Below are 18,279 nucleotides of genomic sequence, written 5' to 3'. Positions count from 1 at the left end.
TGGACTGGTACCAGTCCACAGCCCAGGGACTTGGGAACCCCTATTCTAGAGACATAGACTTGCTATTCACTTTCAAAAAGAAGATTTCAAATGGTGGAAATAGAATTCACTGACTTGAAGCTATTCCAATCTGATATTAAAGCACTAGTAAATATCAATTCAATTGTGGATTATTTTAATGAGAGAAATGTTCCTATAAATATATGCAGTAAATCCTCACTTAATGTCATCAACAGGTTCCTGAAAACTGTTACATTAGGCAAAACAACGTACAGCAGGCCTTCAAATGACATCGTTTAATTCAATGTTGTTTTGTCATATAACATTGATGAGGAAAAAATTGGTTTCATTATAGAGCATTTTGCTTAAATTTGCAGTTTCAGGAATCTATTGATGATATTAAGTGAAGACTTACTGTATTCACATGAATACAGCAAAATAAAATTATTGTATACTGTCAAAGGCATCCTAGTATATATTTGTACTAATATTATTATTCCAAGTTTCTAGTTCCAGGATATTACTATAAACCTCCCTGTAACTGTTTATGTTACACTTTCACCATGATTTATGTCCTTCAACATTTGTAAAGTTTTGATATTCCTAACAGTGTCTTCTAGTGGGGCCTTTAGTCTACTTTTGCCATTAATGTCTAATTTACTACTGTATTACCGTAGGCAAAATTACAGCAATAAGGCTTATTGAATAGTTCATAATTTCTTAACATAGATTAGTAAATCAGTTTCCTTAAACTGAAAGAAAAATTGCCTCTTGAAACAACTTAAAACCAATGCTCTTCCCATGGTTCTTATATTCCAGAACACATGGAATTAAGATTTAAGTTAGTTTGTAAACATGGACTGTATAGTCCAACCTACTATCAAAGTGTATATATATATTTTTAAGATACTTATGCAAAGCCAGAGTAATTAATGTTACCATTCCTATAGGCTCTGCATCTAGAAATTTCTTTTAAAAAGAGATTCAATTTTTTTGTTTCAGTATAGAAGACTAAAAATACATTTCAACCTCCCCCCTTATCTTAAGAGATGACAGGATAAACTACATAGAAGTGCATGCTCACAGGTACACACACACACACACAGACACACAGCGTTGTGCTAAAAACAAGAAATATACGAAATAGATTAAAAATTAAAAATATATATTTTAATTTGGATAATTCAACTATTGGTTAAGAGAGAGAGAAAAATCTATACATGTTGATTTGGAATAAAATCCAAAAGATGGAAAGTATAAAAGGCATATTGATGGAAAAATACAATAGGAAAATATGGTGTTTTCATTAAAAAAAAAATACTGTGTGTAGGTATTTATTTTAAAAGGGGGGAGCATTTTTAAAATACTCCAAGGGGCATATACCAAACTATTGGAACAGGTTATCTGGGTTTGTGCAAGAGTGATGATAGAACGGGACCAAAAATAGTATTTTCAATGTATGTACTTATGACTCATTTGAATTTGCCAAAACAGGTATATATTGTACAATATTTAAAACAATAATAAAGACTATTTAGAAAAAAACACAATTGAGGTCATAAAAAGTTATTTACATGAAAATTTGGGTAACATATTATAGCAGAAAGAAATATCAATGAAACTGGAAGGAAAATACTTGGACTCTAGGATGAATAATGCCCATAATGACAACTCGCATAGTCTTGACTTAAACTCTTCAATATGTAGGGATCACCAAGCCATGCTAGTATGTTAGAACTCCAGTCAAATCTCCTTTCATTGTTTAGGTAGTCAAGTTTCACATCATGAGGTTATAAACAGTTGAAATGTGTTTCCCACCATGTATGTCAAATGTATGTTTGAGCTCATCTACACAATACCTCGCTCCTGCCAGCAGAAGGAACTTTTAGAAGGCAAAACCAAGAAATATTTGCTTTCCTGGCTTTGAAAGTTCAAAATCAACAAAATATGACATCAAAAAATAGTCAATATACTACCAAATTATTATAAAATCAGCACTTGTGTTCAATTCTAAAATAAATAAGCAAACCAGAAGGAAGGAAGGGAGGAAGAGAGAGGGAAAAAAAGGAAAGGAAAGCAAACTCAACATTCCATTTTATTGATATCCTGTATGATACTTTTATTTGAGCCAATTTTTGACATGATCAAAACTTCTTCTTAGATTTCCTATTCTGGAATCATTGCTAGGAAAAGACAATTGTTTAGTTATAATAAATTATGTCCTTTGAGATGCTTGTTCCTAGACACCCCCAACAGCAATATAAAACAGCTTTGGTGTACTCGCCAGGTTGGGAGTGGTACAGCTGAAATACTGGATGGCATATGCAATTTCTGATCTCTGCACTTACTTGTCAAAGGAAAAAATGAAACAAAATCTTTGAAATGACACTGTGAAGCCCATTTTTCAGTCAGGGACTATCTCCAAATGGAAACAAGCTGGCTGTACCATTTAACTACAATTTCACTTCTGATTTATATCTAGCCTGCCTGAAAGTTTGGAATATTATATGGCACAAGATTGGAATCAATTATGAGGGAGCTGGATAGTTCAATAAACAATAGTAAGTGCCGAATCCTCAAAGAAAATCGCTTCTTTAAAAATGACTGGCTTTTCTGTTAGACTCATCTTCAGTATTCCTGGAGGCAACTCTAGCTAAATAAATCTCAAGGCCCTCCCTAATTATATAAGTTCACCCCTGTGTCCAAGGAACCATAGTGTCACAGTGGAGAACTTTGAAAGAAAACACAACTTTCCATTAAAGATCTAGAAACAATTTCCCAATAACTAACTTCAGGGGCAGAAACAAGAGACTGCACTTGATGTCTCTCCTATGGTGGGAGGTGCCAATATTAATACTGTTGTTTTGTTAAATTTATGAATTATAATGTGACTTAATCTCCTTGGGGTAAGCCACTGCTCCCTTGAGTTTCTCAATGAGGCTACCCCTCAGGGAACAGAGCCTATTAAGACCTGCAGACCTAGCTGGCCAGACATTTGTAAACCTAGCTGGTTTACATTTCCAACTAGATTCATGGGCCCCAAGCATCACCTTATACACTTCACGGTCCTTTGATTTTATCTGATTAGGAGACATGACACACAGTTTAAAGAGAAAAAGAACTCTGGATATTCAAAGCCAAGGTCTAGGATAGGCTCACTGAGAGATGCTCATCTTATTTGCATGAATTTTAGGTAAAGTCAGAAAAATGTGAAAATGGAAAGAATACAAATCTTGAGTTTAGATAGAAATGATTCAAATACTAGTCCTATCAAATTTTCCATCTATCAAATAGGGATTATAATAACTTGGATGGGTGCTGAGGAGGGTTAGCAGTTTATATAATGCCTGACATAAAGAAGGCCTTTAATGAATGACAGCTATCATTGTTACTACAATTATTAAAGTGTGAAATTCAACTATTTTCTCTGCATCTAACTTTTGCTTTAAGAAAAATGTAGGCCAGACACGGTAGCTAACGCCTGTAATCCCAGCACTTTGGGAAGCCGAGGCAGGTGGATCACGAGGTCAAGAGATCGAGACCATCCTGGCTAACACACTGAAACCCCATCTCTACTAAAAAAAAGCATAAAAAAAATTAGCCAGGAGTGGTGGCAGGCACCTGTAGTCCCAGCTACTTGGGAGACTGAGGCAGGAGAATCGCTTGAACCCGGGAGGTGGAGGTTGCAGTGAGCCGAGATCGCGCCACTGCACTCCAGCCTGGGTGACAGAGCAAGACTCTGTCTCAAAAAAAAGAAAAAGAAAAAGAACAACATAAGCTCCTCCCTCTTATATAATTATGCCAAATTAGCTGCCAGTTACCTGGATTCAAAACTCAGTCATAAGTCATATTGTAGGTAGAAATACATACAAATTGCTACTTTAAGAGATTTTATAAATATGTCTTTTATGATGTAGATTCCTTTGGACTCATTATGTCTGTTCTACCACACACCACCACCGTTTTTTATTGCCATCTCTATGAAATAAGTTTCCTATGGGGTATCTTGACATGACACTGTCTGGCCTTGTCTTGGCACCAATATATTATGTGAATATTAAGTCATCTCTTCTTTTTCTCTTGAGAACAGGACAACTAAAATAGTGCTGCTTTCCTTTATCCCAATTATGAAGTCAGACTGGCAGTGCTTTCTAGATGTTCTGGGTTGAATTGCGTCCCTCAAGAAGATACTGAAATCCAAACTGCCAGTAACTATGAACGTGACCTTATTTGGAAAGGTACTTTTGCAGATAATCAAGTTAAGATGAGGTCATTAGGGTGGGCCCTAATCTAATATGACTGATGTCCCTATGACAAGGGGACATTTAGACACAAAGAAAGACATGCACCCAAAGAGAATGCCATGTGAAGATGATGGCAGAGGCCCTTGGCATCCACAAGCAAAGGAATGCCAAAGATTGCCAGCAAACAACCAGAAGCCAGGAAAGAGGTATGGAATAAGCTCTCCCTTGCAGCGCTGGGACGGCACCAACCTTGCCAGCACCTTGATCTTGGACTTCTAGCCTCCACAACTGTGAGACAATAAATAGTTGCTCAATCCACTCAATTCGTGGTACTTTGTTACAGCAGCACTAACAAACTAATACAGACGTTGATTTTGTATAAGGTTTTTTAGTATGTTCATGCTAATTTTTCTTATACCATTCTTAAAATTTGAGATATATATTAGAGTACTTGCATATCTATGACAATATGTCTATAGGCCACAAGGATCTATAGCTTCCAGTTTGAGAAACACTGTAAAACAGAACTTAATAATATTAATACCACATGTTACATGTGTCCCTCCCCTTCTCCTGGAAATGTAGTCCACGGGCAAAAAGACATATTAGAAGCTCTTTGGCATTATGCCAGATTCATGTACCAAATATTCTAAAGGGCAGAGTTCAAAGAAAAAATCCTAATAATCTGCTTTTTTAAAGCAGTCACATCCATTACATTGCAGCCCTTCCCCATGGTCCAGCAAGACCACACACTGGTTACCATTTACCAATATAGCAATGAGTTACTGTAGCATTGGAGGCTGACACTGGATTTGCAGTCTTAAAGGAAACATTTCAAAAAGCCGCTAAAAGATTTGAGAAGAAAATCTGATCTCCATCAGTTTGTTTCCTGCATTTAGCAGAAACCTGCTTATTTGTTTAGCTCTGGGCAGGAGATATTGCTTCCCTTGATTTTTTTTTTTTTTAATATTCCAAATGCTTTGGTCTGAAGCCTTCAGGCTCTACTGCATTCTGTTTAGCCTATATTTAGAACAAAGCAAACACATGTGATTCTTTAGAACTAAGCACTTCTTCCAGTGGGCCCTGGAAAATTGCTAACCCCAAAATAAAACAATACCGCTTTCTTTAAATACTTCTGCTTACACTTACAGTGAGGAGATATTGACAGCACGTGTCAGTTTGAGTGACTGCAAATAAACAGAAGTGAAGAAAACATGGACTTTTGCTATTAAAGCCAGATTTATTTAGAGGAAATATACGACAAGTATCGTTATTTTCTCTAATAGCAATCTCAGGATATCTCACCCATGAAGAAAAGTTATGATGTCATTTGCACGACTTCTAAAGCTTTATTAACAAACAGCTCTCCCACATCTGATCCTACTGACCATTGATTCTAAATCAAGGACAATGAAGAAAGGTAAAGAAGACAGCGTGGTCTACTGAGAGAGAAAACCTACAGTAAGACAAAAATAAACCGCAAGCTAAAGTGACCCCATCTCTGCGAAGGTCTAAATTTACTCTCCACAAGTAGTAGCATCTATAAATGCTGGAGGAGTTCACAATGGGGCACCCTGTGCAAGAACAGCAGGAAATTCCATCAAGTGGTCTTCACATTTTTCCCACAATTCCGGACCTACCACAAGTTCAAGGTTATGAACATAGGCAGAGAGTGAGGAGGTATGTGTTCTCACTCTGATCCCATTGTTGGGAGAGCTTTGAAAACTCACAAGCCTTCTGGGCCTCATTCTCCCCATCTGTGAAATGATTGCCTTGGGTTGGAGACTCTAAGGTTCATTTCAATGTCACAGTGGGGGAGAATTCAATTATCCAACTAATATTTACCAATTAAATTTGCTTTGACATTGTCAAACCAGCCATTTTAATATTTATTCAATACTTCTTTCAAAGTTCAGGTTCAACCCTTATTGTTAGTTAACACTTTCATCCATAAAATCACATACCATAATGATTTTCTCAAGACATCATTAAAAAAGCTTCCAATTAGCTTTATCAAAATTACAAGAGTTTCTGCACATTTAAATTTTGCTTTACAAATGGAAAAGAAAACCTGAAAATATAGACATTAATATTAATGATGGTTATCCTGGGCATGACGAATACTGGTAATTTGTATGTTCTTCATTGTACACATCTAAACTTTCTAAAATTTTCATAATTAACATGTATTTTATGTGTAACCAAGAAAAATAAATAGTACATTTTAAAGGTCTGTTTTAAACAATGCCATAAATCACACTATCACTCAAATTCTCTCTTCTCAGAGCACTTGGTATTTTATATTTATCTGCACTATTATGATTAATGGTACTATAAGGGTATTATTTGCAGTTACTTTTTGCATTCATTTATTTTTAAACAACTTTGTTGAGATACATTTTACATATTTTTATAATTCATCCATTTTAAATGCACAATTCAATGACTTTTACTAAATTTACCAAATGATGCAACCATCACCAGAAATCAGTTTTAGAATATTTTATATCCCCAACAGGATGCCTCATTACCATTTACAGTTAATACCTTCTCCCAATGCAGCCTCAAGCAGCCACCATTCTGTTTGCCTTTTCTGAACATTTCATAAATATGAAATCATACAATATCATGATGTTGTCTGGTTGCTTTCATTTCATATAATGCTTTTGAGGTTCATCCTTAATGTAATATATGACAATTTATTCCTTTTCATTTAATAGTATGCCATTGTACATTTATGGCATTTTGTCTATCCATTCACCTTCCAGATGTTATTATAATTTTTATTAATATTCATTTTTAACAACATTTTTATTTCTACTATAGTGCTTTCCTTCTCCCTCTCTCAGTTGTCATTATTTATCAACTTTGTCACTCTAGAGTACAATGTCAAGCTACGTTTCTTTTTTCCAGGCTGTTGGAGAACTAAGGCTTCCTGCCAATAGGTAGAACTAATCTGCCAGCCACGTAAATGAGCCTTCTGGAAAACAGATCTTCCAGCCCTGGTTAATTTCCAGGTAACATCTTGACAATAACTTTATGAGATCCTCTGAGTAGAGCCACCCATCTAAGCAGCTCTCAAATTCCTGACCCACAGAAATCAGGTGAGATAATAAGTGTTTGTTTCTTTAGTCACTTAAGTTTGGATAATTATTTATGCAGCAATAGATAAATACAGACACTAGGTAGTCTTCTGTCTTCCAGAAATTAACGGAATCTTTGTTTTGCTTGTGTCTTCCAACCTCGCTCCCCATCCACTTTCAGCTTTATAAATTTATTAGTTTAATATTTCACTGCCATTTTAATAGGTTCAGAGAAGGAGATGAGAATATTTCCACATTGTCCATTATCTTGAACCAGACAGACCTCAGACTATTTTTGTTTAAATGATGCACTTTCCTTAATGAAATCTCAACATCAACTGCTGGGAGAACCACTTTATCTACACAAAGTTGTTGGTCACAATCTATCCTTTGTACCTACTGATGACCTACTTTCTTTTTTTTTCTTTTCCCCTTTATTTTACATTTAGGGGATACATATTTAGGGTTTGTTTTTACCCAGATATATTGCATGAGGCGTAAGTTTGGGGTATGAAGGATCACATCACCCAAGTACTGAGCATAGTAGCCATCAGTTAGTTTTTCAACCAGTGCCCCCTTTCCTGTCTTTCTCCCTCCCTTCTCTAGCAGTCCCCAGTGTCTATTGTTGCCATATTTATGTCTGAGAATACCCAATGTTTAGCTCCTACTTATAAGTGAGAACATGTGGTACTCAGTTTTCTGTTCCTGCATTAATTCACTTAGGATAATGGCTTTCAGCTGCATCCATGTTGCTACAAAGGACATGGTTTCATTCTTTTTATGGCTGCATAGTATTCCATAATGTATATGTACCATATTTTCTTTATCCAATCCACTGTTGATAGGCACCTAGATTGATTCCACATCTTTGCTATTATGAATAGTGCTGCAATGAACAGGCAAATGCATATGTCTTTTGGTAGAACAATTTGCTATCTTTTAACAATCTACTTTCTTAAGGTAATAAGAAAATTTGTTAAAATTTCTGAAGAAGATGGAAAGGAACAACTGTGTGGACATGAAAATCACCTGGGCAATTTATCTAAAATGCTAATTTTCATACCTACTTATAAAGTTTCTTATATGGGAAAGTTTTGGTGCATTTTTACAGCAATATCACAGACAATGGAATAGAATAGTCCAAAAATAGAACAAACTAACCACAGAACTTTAGTACATGGTGACAATGACATCTTAAATAATTAGGTTAAAGATGAACTTTTAATAAATGGTGCTGGGCCAACAGGATTACCAACTGAAAATAGATTAAGACCAAATCCCTATCTCACACCATACATAAGAATAGACTACTATTAAATCAGGGATCTACTATTAAAAAATCTTTTTAATGTGTAAATTCTTTTATAACTTGGTGATAACAAAAGTTTTTCTAATTATGACTAAAATATGGATGCAATAAAAAACACCCCAGATGGTTCTGTTGCAGGCTATCCCCAGAGGTGATGCATAAAGATATCATAAATACATGTAGCTGAGAAGTATATTTGCATACCATGTCTATTAGGCTTATGGTAAAAGTTGAATTGAATTTTTATGATTTGTGTTGTGTACTGTATTTGAATGAACTTTTTTTAATTCCTAAAAAGACTAGACATCTCCTATTCATTATTTCACTCTTGACTAGACTACTTATTAAAAATCTCCTTACCTCAGCCAGGTGGAACTCAAAACTGGGTTTGTCCAACATTTATCTTGGTCAGGTTTTGGTTCTTCCTTCCTCTGAGTGTTTCCAATATCTCTGACAAATTGTCTCCTTCTCCCACACCATAAATGGCTTGTTATATAGTCAAGAGAAGCTTCTGAGGTCTTATATGTACCTTACAGAGATTAAACATTTCTTACCTCCTCTGAGAAAATGTCAGCCTCCAACAAAACAAAACTTGCACTTGAATTCACCAACCAGGCAAGAAAAAAAATCACTCCTCCAATTCCAGCCAATACTTAGTAGAAGAAGAGAGGATAACTTTTTACCTAAGTATTATTTTCAAAGCAGCGAATTGTACAGCTTCACATTTAATAATATAATTACAGTTTACAAATATACTTTTAAGACTTGCCAGAATTCACTTGGTAAACCAGCAACATTACCACTTAAGCTTTCCTTAAAGGAAAGGCCATGTACTTAGAAGTGACCAGCGTTCCAAAATATTACAATCACCAGGGAATTGAATCCTGTATTTGTAAATGCCCTTTATGTGACAACCAACTGCTGTCTACTAAAAAGCTTACTACTCTTTAGTAGCTTCAGTTTATTTAGTGTGCTTCCACTATGACTCTCTAGGAAAACCTCTTATCTTGAATAAAAGTAAAGACATTTGTCATTGTCCCGTTGGTCATTGTGAAGGAGAAAGCCTCTCAGAAGTAGTAGAAGCTACAAAATAAGCAATTTTTCATGGTGTGAGGTTAAGGATACAACTTGTTTTTCTTTTTCCTTATGGATAGCTGATTGTCTCAGTGAATAATTCATTCCATTCTCACTGATATCCATTGACAGCTCTGTTATATATAGGACTTTATATGAATTCTTCAACATTCTCTTCATGTTTTTCTCCTTGTTTATCCTTGTAACATACCACTGTGTCTAAATTAAGTAGTTCTACAATAAATCTTGATATTTTAAAGGGTAAGTCCTCACTCCACCCCACCACACCCGTCCACGCACACCTTATTTATATTCTTTAGGAGTCTCTTGGCTATTCTTAACCCTTTGCTCTTCCATACAAAGTTTAGAAACAGCTTGTAAAGTTCTGCAAAATAGCTTGCTGTGTTTTCATCAGAACAGTACAGGATCTGTAGATTATTTGGGGGAGACTTGATATCTTTAAAATATCAAAACTTCCCTTCCACAAACATAGTATATTCTCTACATAGTTTTTCTTTAATGTCTTTCAATAAAATTGTATACTTTTCTTCAAAAGGTTCCTTACTGAATTTACATTTAATTCCAACTATCCTATATGATATCATCTATCATCCAGAATAGATAGTAGAGATAGACAGAATGATTGAGGGATAAAGAGATATATACTCACATACATAGACAGAATTACTATGTTAAAAGTCACCTTTTGAATTTTATTTTTTATTTTCTGTTAATATATAGAAATGTCAATTACTTTATGTATTAATTTGGCATCCAGCATCTTTGTTAAGCTCTTATTAATTCTAATCATTTTTCTATTGTTTCTTTTGGATTTTCCAGTAGACAATCATAGCATCTATGGACAATGATATATTTGGTTCTTCCTTTCCAATCTTTGCACCATTTATTTATTTTTCTTCTGTTGCCATATTCATAGTTGATTTTGCTTAGTGTTTGCCTAATACATCTTCCATCCACTTTTTTAAACTTCCTATGCTCTTAAATTGTAATTACATCATACGGAGGCAATATATTGCTGGTTTCTGTTTTCTACACATATTTTTTTAGAGAGACTAGGTCTTGCTATGTTGCCCAGGTGAATGCCTTGGCTCAAGCAATTCTCCCATCTCAGCCTTCTGAATAGCTGAGACTACAGACATGTGACAACATGCCCAGTTCAGACTATTATTTTTGAATTGGCTAAAACCATTTATTTAATTGTTGGTGTATTTGGATTTATTACTACTATCTTATTTTGTGCTTTTATGTTTTCATTTCCCCCTTTCTTTTCTTACCTTCTTTACTATTAATTTTTCACCATTGGATTTTTTCCCCTATTACTTTTTCTCTTTAGGGATTGCCCTAAAATACTGAATAAGAAAATGTAATTCAATATAATATAGTAAATCAATATATTTTTCCATGAGACCAAAACAGTGCCTTAGAATTATTTGCCACTTATTTCTCTTTTCACGTTTCTTATTCAACACTTTAGCTTTATCTTATTTTTCTAACCTATAAATTAGATATTTATTTATGTAGTAAATGTTTATTTAGATAAACATGTACCATATTTTTGGCATGCAGTTGTTTGCATCAAAATAGCTTCTACTTGAGATTTTTACTTTTCCAGAAATGCATATTTTAGAAATTTTAATTGAAATTTATAAGTAACATATTTTTATGTTGATTTTTTCTTTGTCCTACACAGATGGGTTTATAGGATATTCAGTTTTAGATTGGCAGTAATTTTCTCTCAGAAAGTTGAAGATATCATTCTATGGTTTTCTGTTTCGTATTGTTGCTGTCAAAAGTCAGTTTGTAACCTTATTTTTGGCATTTGTAAGTAGTTTCCGTTTTTTCCTTGGTTGCTTTTAAAATAATTTTCTTGTCTTTGGTCTTGCAGTTTTATAATAATGTGTCTAAGTATAGGTTGCCTTCTATTTATTCTACTTGAGATTCACTGGGCTTTGTGAAACTGATAATTCATGCCTTACATCGATTGTGGAAAATAGTTATTATCTCTTCAAATATTGCCTTTGTTCCATTATTCCTGTTTTATTATTCTAGAAATCCATTTATAAGCATATTAGATATTTTCATTCTTTAATCCTTTTCTTCTATCTTTTGTATATTTTCTATCATTTTATCTGTGTCACTTATTTATTTTTACATTCTAGTTTATTTTTTCTACAACACTACATGATATTGTTTAGCATTTCATTAAGTTTACAGTTTCAATTATTATATATTTCAGTTGAATTCAGTTGAAAAATGTTGCCTGGTCATTTTGACAGTCTCTCGTTCTCATTCTTATCCTTATGATCCTCTGGCCTCCCTGATGGTAGCTTTTTCTCTCATCCATTTGGCGATTTTTGGTGTTAAATTCATGCTTCTAGGAACTTCATAATGGGAAGTATTTATCTGATGGGCCTGATAAAATGTCCTTTTTCCAGAGAATATTTGAGTTTGCTAACACGAGATACTTGGGAGGAATGCCAATCTGAGGTCACCATAAATTTTAGATTTTTAAAAAATTTTTGAGTAACTATTCCCTGAGTATTTTCCAAAACTGATATAAGACACCAAAAAACAGACTCAATAAGCTCAGAGAACATCTAGCAAGATAAATACCAACATACGCTCACACACCTATACACAAACACAATGCTGGGGAAATCATATTCAAACTGCTGGAAATCGCATATAAAGAGAAAATATTAAAGGCAGCCAGAGGAAAAAGACACATTGTCTGCAGTAGAATAAAGATAAGATTTCTCATCATAAACCATGCAAGCAAGAAGACAAAGGAGTGGCATCTGTAAAGTGCTGAAACAAAAATCCTGTCTGATTAGAATTCCAAACCCAGAAAAAATACCTTTCAAAAGTGAAGAAGGAAGAAAAACTTTCTTAGATAAAAACTAAGAGAATTCATTGTTATCAAAATACTCTACAAGAAATATTACAGAAAGTAATATAATAACAGTTAAAACAGCTCTAAACAAAGAAAGAAAAAGCACTTGAAATGGAATAAATGAAGGTAAAATAATTTTTTCTTACTTGTAATTGCTATATGAGAAAACTAATGCAAAAATAGTGACAATTTATGTACATTTATAGCATATGTAAAAGTAAAACATATGGCAGTATTAGCATGTCTTCATTTCTCCATGAGAAAGATGAATTGGGAATATAGTGTTCTTCATACTACATATGAAGTGGTATAATATTGCTTGAAGGTAGGCTCAGATTAATTAAAATGTATGTTGTTAACCCCAGGGCAATCACAAAATAAAAAAAGGTAACAGGAAATATAAATAACAAGTCAATAGAGGACATAAAATGAAATCATAAGAACATTTAATTAACTTAAGAGAAAGAAAAGAAGGAAACTAAAAAACAGCATATGGAAAAATAGAAACAAGAAGATAGTAGATTTTAATACAATCATACTGGTAATCACTTTGAGTGTGGATGATCTAAACTCCCAGTCAAAAGAGAGACATTGGCAGACTGAGTATAAAAGCAAAATTCAACTTTATGCTGCTTCCAACAAAGAATGGGCCCATCATGATTAAAGAAGACAGGGAAATCAGATGGTGTCATATAAGAAGCTGATCACTGATCCAAGCCTTTGGTATTTCTTCCTAGCTTCTCCAGATCTATGTGTTCCACCCAAATTATGTAGGTAACAAGACAAAAGAGATCCCCTAAGGGGATCTTGTCAAAAACTAAAAATAGTTAAGAAATTACTTTGCCTCACATACTTTCCCTCTTCCATCATTAGCCTACAATTCAGTAGGATATTACTAGGCTTTTATTTCATTTCATTTCAACAGAATTTATGTCAAAGTTTATAAATGGTTTATGTAAGATCTTTTAAAAAAACATTTTGTGCAAACTCCTAAACCTTAAGGAATAGTCTATGAATAGCTGACACAAGAAAAGTAAATTAGCAAAGACTTACAAACCTCATGTGAAAGAGTCACAGACACACTTGATCAATTATGTCATATCAAATTAAAGAATTATCCATTCCGTGGAATATAATCACAGTGATGTTTTTATAAATGAAGAAGATGGGTTCCACATTTCTTTGTCAGAAATAATAACTAGAGGTAGAAACCCTAAAATCCCATTATGAGACTTGAGTTAAGGGGAATTATGGATGAAAATTATTAGGTACAAACTGAAGTAGCATCAAATGTTTCAGCCAACTTGAAAATACATGTGTGGGTACAAGGGTGGGGAAGTGAGGACCAAGATACTGAAGCTTCTGAGAGCTGAAGAAAGGGGCTAAACTGTGTTCAGGAAGAAAATAATTAGAAAAAATAATTGCAAACACTTATGATATACTATTCAGTTACGTTGACTTATTTAAGAAAAGCAAAAATGTCTCGAAGGAATGACTTTTGAGTGATCCTCAGGGCACCCTTACACCTTTATATTTCTCATGCTTTATCTTAATAATTTACTTAATTGTTCATTTCCCCTGCTAGGCTGTGAGAATTATCTGAGGAGAGCTATATCATTCATATTTCCCCAGTGTATCCGCTGACTTTGTTAAATGAATAACATTTGCAAGATGGGGAAGACATGTCACATGTATTCTGCCTCCCTCATTATCCACAAGTCACTCTAAAATAATTACATCAAAGTAATCATCAAGGCCACCTAAGTAAAACTAGTATGAGACACTCATTGCTTCAAATAACCCTCAAAAAACACTCAGCCTCAAGTTCTTCATTCTATGACTAAAATTCTTTTAACAAAAAGAAAGAAAAACTAAAACTTCAAGCACTGTTGTATTTTGGTAGATAATTAGCCAATGAACCAGTGAAGATAAAGAACATCTCTCTGTATTAGTCAGCTTTCTGTTGTAATTATGCTGCATAACAAATAACCCAATGAACTCAGTGGTTCATAACAAACCTTTCTTTTGTTTCACTTTAATGTCTGTAGGATGGCAGGGGCTAATCTGATCTCATCTCAGATTCACTGTATTTAGCTTTGGCTGCCAGCTGAGTTTAAGTTTTTACCTCATGGTTAACCAGTATATAAACAGGACAGGTTCCCTTCATGGAGGATGAAAGAAGTGGAAGAGGTCAAGCCAAATATTGTAAGCACATTTTTACCCTAGGCTTACATAATGCTGAGTCCCACTCCTTTAGTAAAAACAAGTCATGTGGCCAAGCCCTGTAACAACGGAGTGGAGAAATACACTCCAGATATTCTAGGGGGAAATAGTACAATGTCCCATGGCATAGAGACTGAGCACGTAATTCCGTAACAGACAGGTAGTGAAGATTGAGAACAATACTCAGTGCATTACTCAGAACTTTCCTGTTTTTGCAAGAGAAAGGAGAGAATAAAATGCTGTAGTATATCTAAGGATAGTTAGAAATGTGCAAAGCTGCACATTTTGAAGAAATAGTTAACAGATACCACATTTTAACCTAAGATAGACTCTACTTTCTTTCCCTAGGATAAATATAAGTCATGTATGCCCTAAAGCCCTTCTTCCAGTTCCTTAGACATAACATGCTTTTGGACAGGTTAAGACTGCCCTTTGCTAGAAATGTTCCTACCTTTACTCTTTCCTAGCTAATTCCTTATTTCTGCTGAAATTCTGCCTTTTCCCACCATCTCCAACTTAAGAACACCATTATAGTCTTTTACTGGAGTTTTATTCTGCTATATGGTGCTCATCTCAATTTGCAAGTGTGTGATTTTGTTTTAATGCCTTCCCTCGTTGTGAGCCACATGAGGGCTGGACCACAACCATGTTTCCACCACTGCAGCAAACATTAACCTTAGAAGCGGACAGACAATAAATAAATATTTGTTGAGTCAGTAAATGGACAATTTATTTTCAAATGGCAATTTTTGTTGCCAAGTTAAATTTGAATTTCAATCACACATGCTAAAGCAAACATCTTCCCTGAACTAAAAGGGCAACCACATATTGTCAAACATGTTGACTTAGAGATCCTTTAGCATTGCACTGTCCAATATCGTAGCCACTGGTCATGAGAGGATATTTAAATTTGCATTTAAGTTAAATGTAAAATCCAGTTTCTCAGTTGCACTAGACACATTTCCAGTGCTCAAAAGCCACATGGGACTAGTGGAGATCATATTTGACAGCATAGATAAAGAACATTTCCGTCATTGCAGAAAGTTTTTTTTGGACAGTTATCCCATTCTGTTGGAATGCTTTGGAGGAATCATTCAAATACATAATCAAATTCTCTTCTGTTAAGGTATTCTAAAATAGTGTGAAGCTTCCCAAAACATCTTATTTGTAAAAATCTGTTTATAAACCTTGAGACTCTGATTCATCATGTTTGAAGCACTCTTGCCTGGCACACAACTCCTTAAGAAGTATTTGTAATTAAACCAAATAATTTTACATTTCCATGGACACAGGAAGGGGAACATCACACACTGGGGCCTGTTGTGGGGTGGGGAGAGGGGGGAGGGATAGCATTAGGAGATATACCTAATGTTAAATGACAAGTTAATGGGTGCAGCACACCAACATGGCACATGTATATATATGTAACAAACCTGCACGTTGTGCACATGTACCCTAAAACTTAAAGTATTAAAAAAATATTTTCCAATAATGTTGACAAAAAGGATGTTCTAGTTTACTAAGTCTGACTCATCATCTGCCATTACTAAAATCAGCTCAGCCAGGTTTGCAAACTCCACAGAGTTATCTATGATTCTCTCACCTTTTTTGCCCATTATATTAGGTTGGTACAAAAGTAATTACAGTTTTTGCATTGTTGAAATTTGCTGTTTGATATGGGAATACATTCTTTAAAAAATGTGGTTATGTTATACATCATTTTAATGAGGATTTCTCACTTCATTTTTTTTGATAATGACATTACTTGCTTTTTATTTTATGTTTATTTTAGACTATGGAAATTATGTTTAAGACAAAAAGCAAATTTGAGCGATTTTCTTATTCAAGTTCAAAATGGGTCGTAAGGCAGAGGAGACAACTCACAACACCAACAACACATTTGGCCCAGGAACTGCTAACAAATGTATAGTGCAGTGGTGGTTCAAAAAATTTTGCAAAGAAGAGAGCCTTGAAGATGAGGAGCATAGTGGCCAGCCATCAGAAGTTGACAAGGACCAATTGAGAGCAATCATCAAAGCTGATCCTTTTACAACTACATGAGAAGCTGCTGAAGAACCCAACATCACCCATTCCGTGATCATTCGGCATTTGAAGCAAATTGGAAAGGTGAAAAAGCTTGATAAGTGGGTGCCTCATGAGCTAAGCGAAAATAAAAAATAAAAAAAAGTCATTTTGAAGTGTCATCTTCTCTCACTCTATGCAACAATAATGAACCATTTCTTTTTTTTTTTTTTTTGAGAGAGAGTCTCGCTCTGTTGCCCAGGCTGGAGTGCAGTGGCATGCTCTCGGCTCACTGCAAACTCTGCTTCTTCGGTTCAAGAAATTCTCCTGCCTCAGCCTCCCGAGTAGCTGGGATTACAGGTGCCCACCACCACGCCCGGCTAATTTTCATATTTTTAGTAGAGACAGGGTTTCACCATGTTGGCCAGGCTGGTCTCGAACTCCTGACCTCAGGTGATCCACCCGCCTTGGCCTCCCAAAGTGCTGGGATTACAGGCGTGAGCCACCGCACCTGGCCTCATTAGCCATTTCTTAGTGGGAATTGTAACATGTGATGAAAAGTGGATTTTATAGGACAACCCGCAACAACCAGCTCAGTGGTTGGATCTAGAAGAAGCTCCAAAGCACTTCCCAAAGCCAAACTCACACTAAAAAAAGGTCATGGCCACTATTTGATGGTCTGCTGCCAGTCTGACCCACTACAGCTTTCTGAATCCTGGTGAAACCATTACATCTGAGAAGTTATGCTCAGCAAATTAATGAGATGCAACAAAAACTGCAAGGCCTGCAGCTGGCATTGATCAACAGGAAGGGCCCAGTTCTTCACAACAATGCCCGACTGCACATTGCACAACAAATGCTTCAAAAGTTGAACGAATTGGGCTACAAAGTTTTGCCTCATCCACCATATTCACCTGACCTTTTGCCAACCAACTACCAGTTCTTCAAGCATCTCAGCAACTTTTTGCAGGGAAAACGCGTCCACAACCAGCAAAATGCAGAAAATGCTTTCCAAGAGTTCATCAAATCCCAAAGCACAGATTTTTATGCTATAGGAATAAAAAAACGTACTTATCATTGGCAAAAATATGTTGATTGTAATGGTTCCTATTTTGATTAATAAAGATGTGTCTGAGTCTGGTTATAGTGATTTAAAATTCACAGTCCAAAACCACGATTACTTTTGCACCAACTTGGCCTTAACTCAGAACTGTCAACTATTGTCTCCTTACTTCTCTCTGTGTGTCTCTTTTTTTTCATATATGCCATGACACCTACAGGCCAGGCTCTTTTAAGCTCTTGTTTGGATGATTTACAATTGATATTACTTCTAGACACTCCCCTGCCAGTCCATTCTATAATCAGCTGTCAATTAAATAGGACCTTATTGCATCACTTTCCTGCTCAAGT

General features: G+C 35.1%; 1 pseudogene; it reads left to right on the top strand.

Moving 5' to 3' along the window:
* Window positions 1–4,371: 4,371 nt before the first annotated feature.
* Window positions 4,372–17,989, top strand: LOC129394943 (histone-lysine N-methyltransferase SETMAR-like; annotated as a pseudogene).
* Window positions 17,990–18,279: the final 290 nt, after the last annotated feature.

Source organism: Pan paniscus, chromosome 21, assembly GCF_029289425.2.
Source record: "Pan paniscus chromosome 21, NHGRI_mPanPan1-v2.0_pri, whole genome shotgun sequence".
Taxonomy (NCBI): domain Eukaryota; kingdom Metazoa; phylum Chordata; class Mammalia; order Primates; family Hominidae; genus Pan; species Pan paniscus.
Note: the sequence above shows the minus strand (reverse complement) of the source record. Positions and strands in the feature narration are given on the sequence as shown.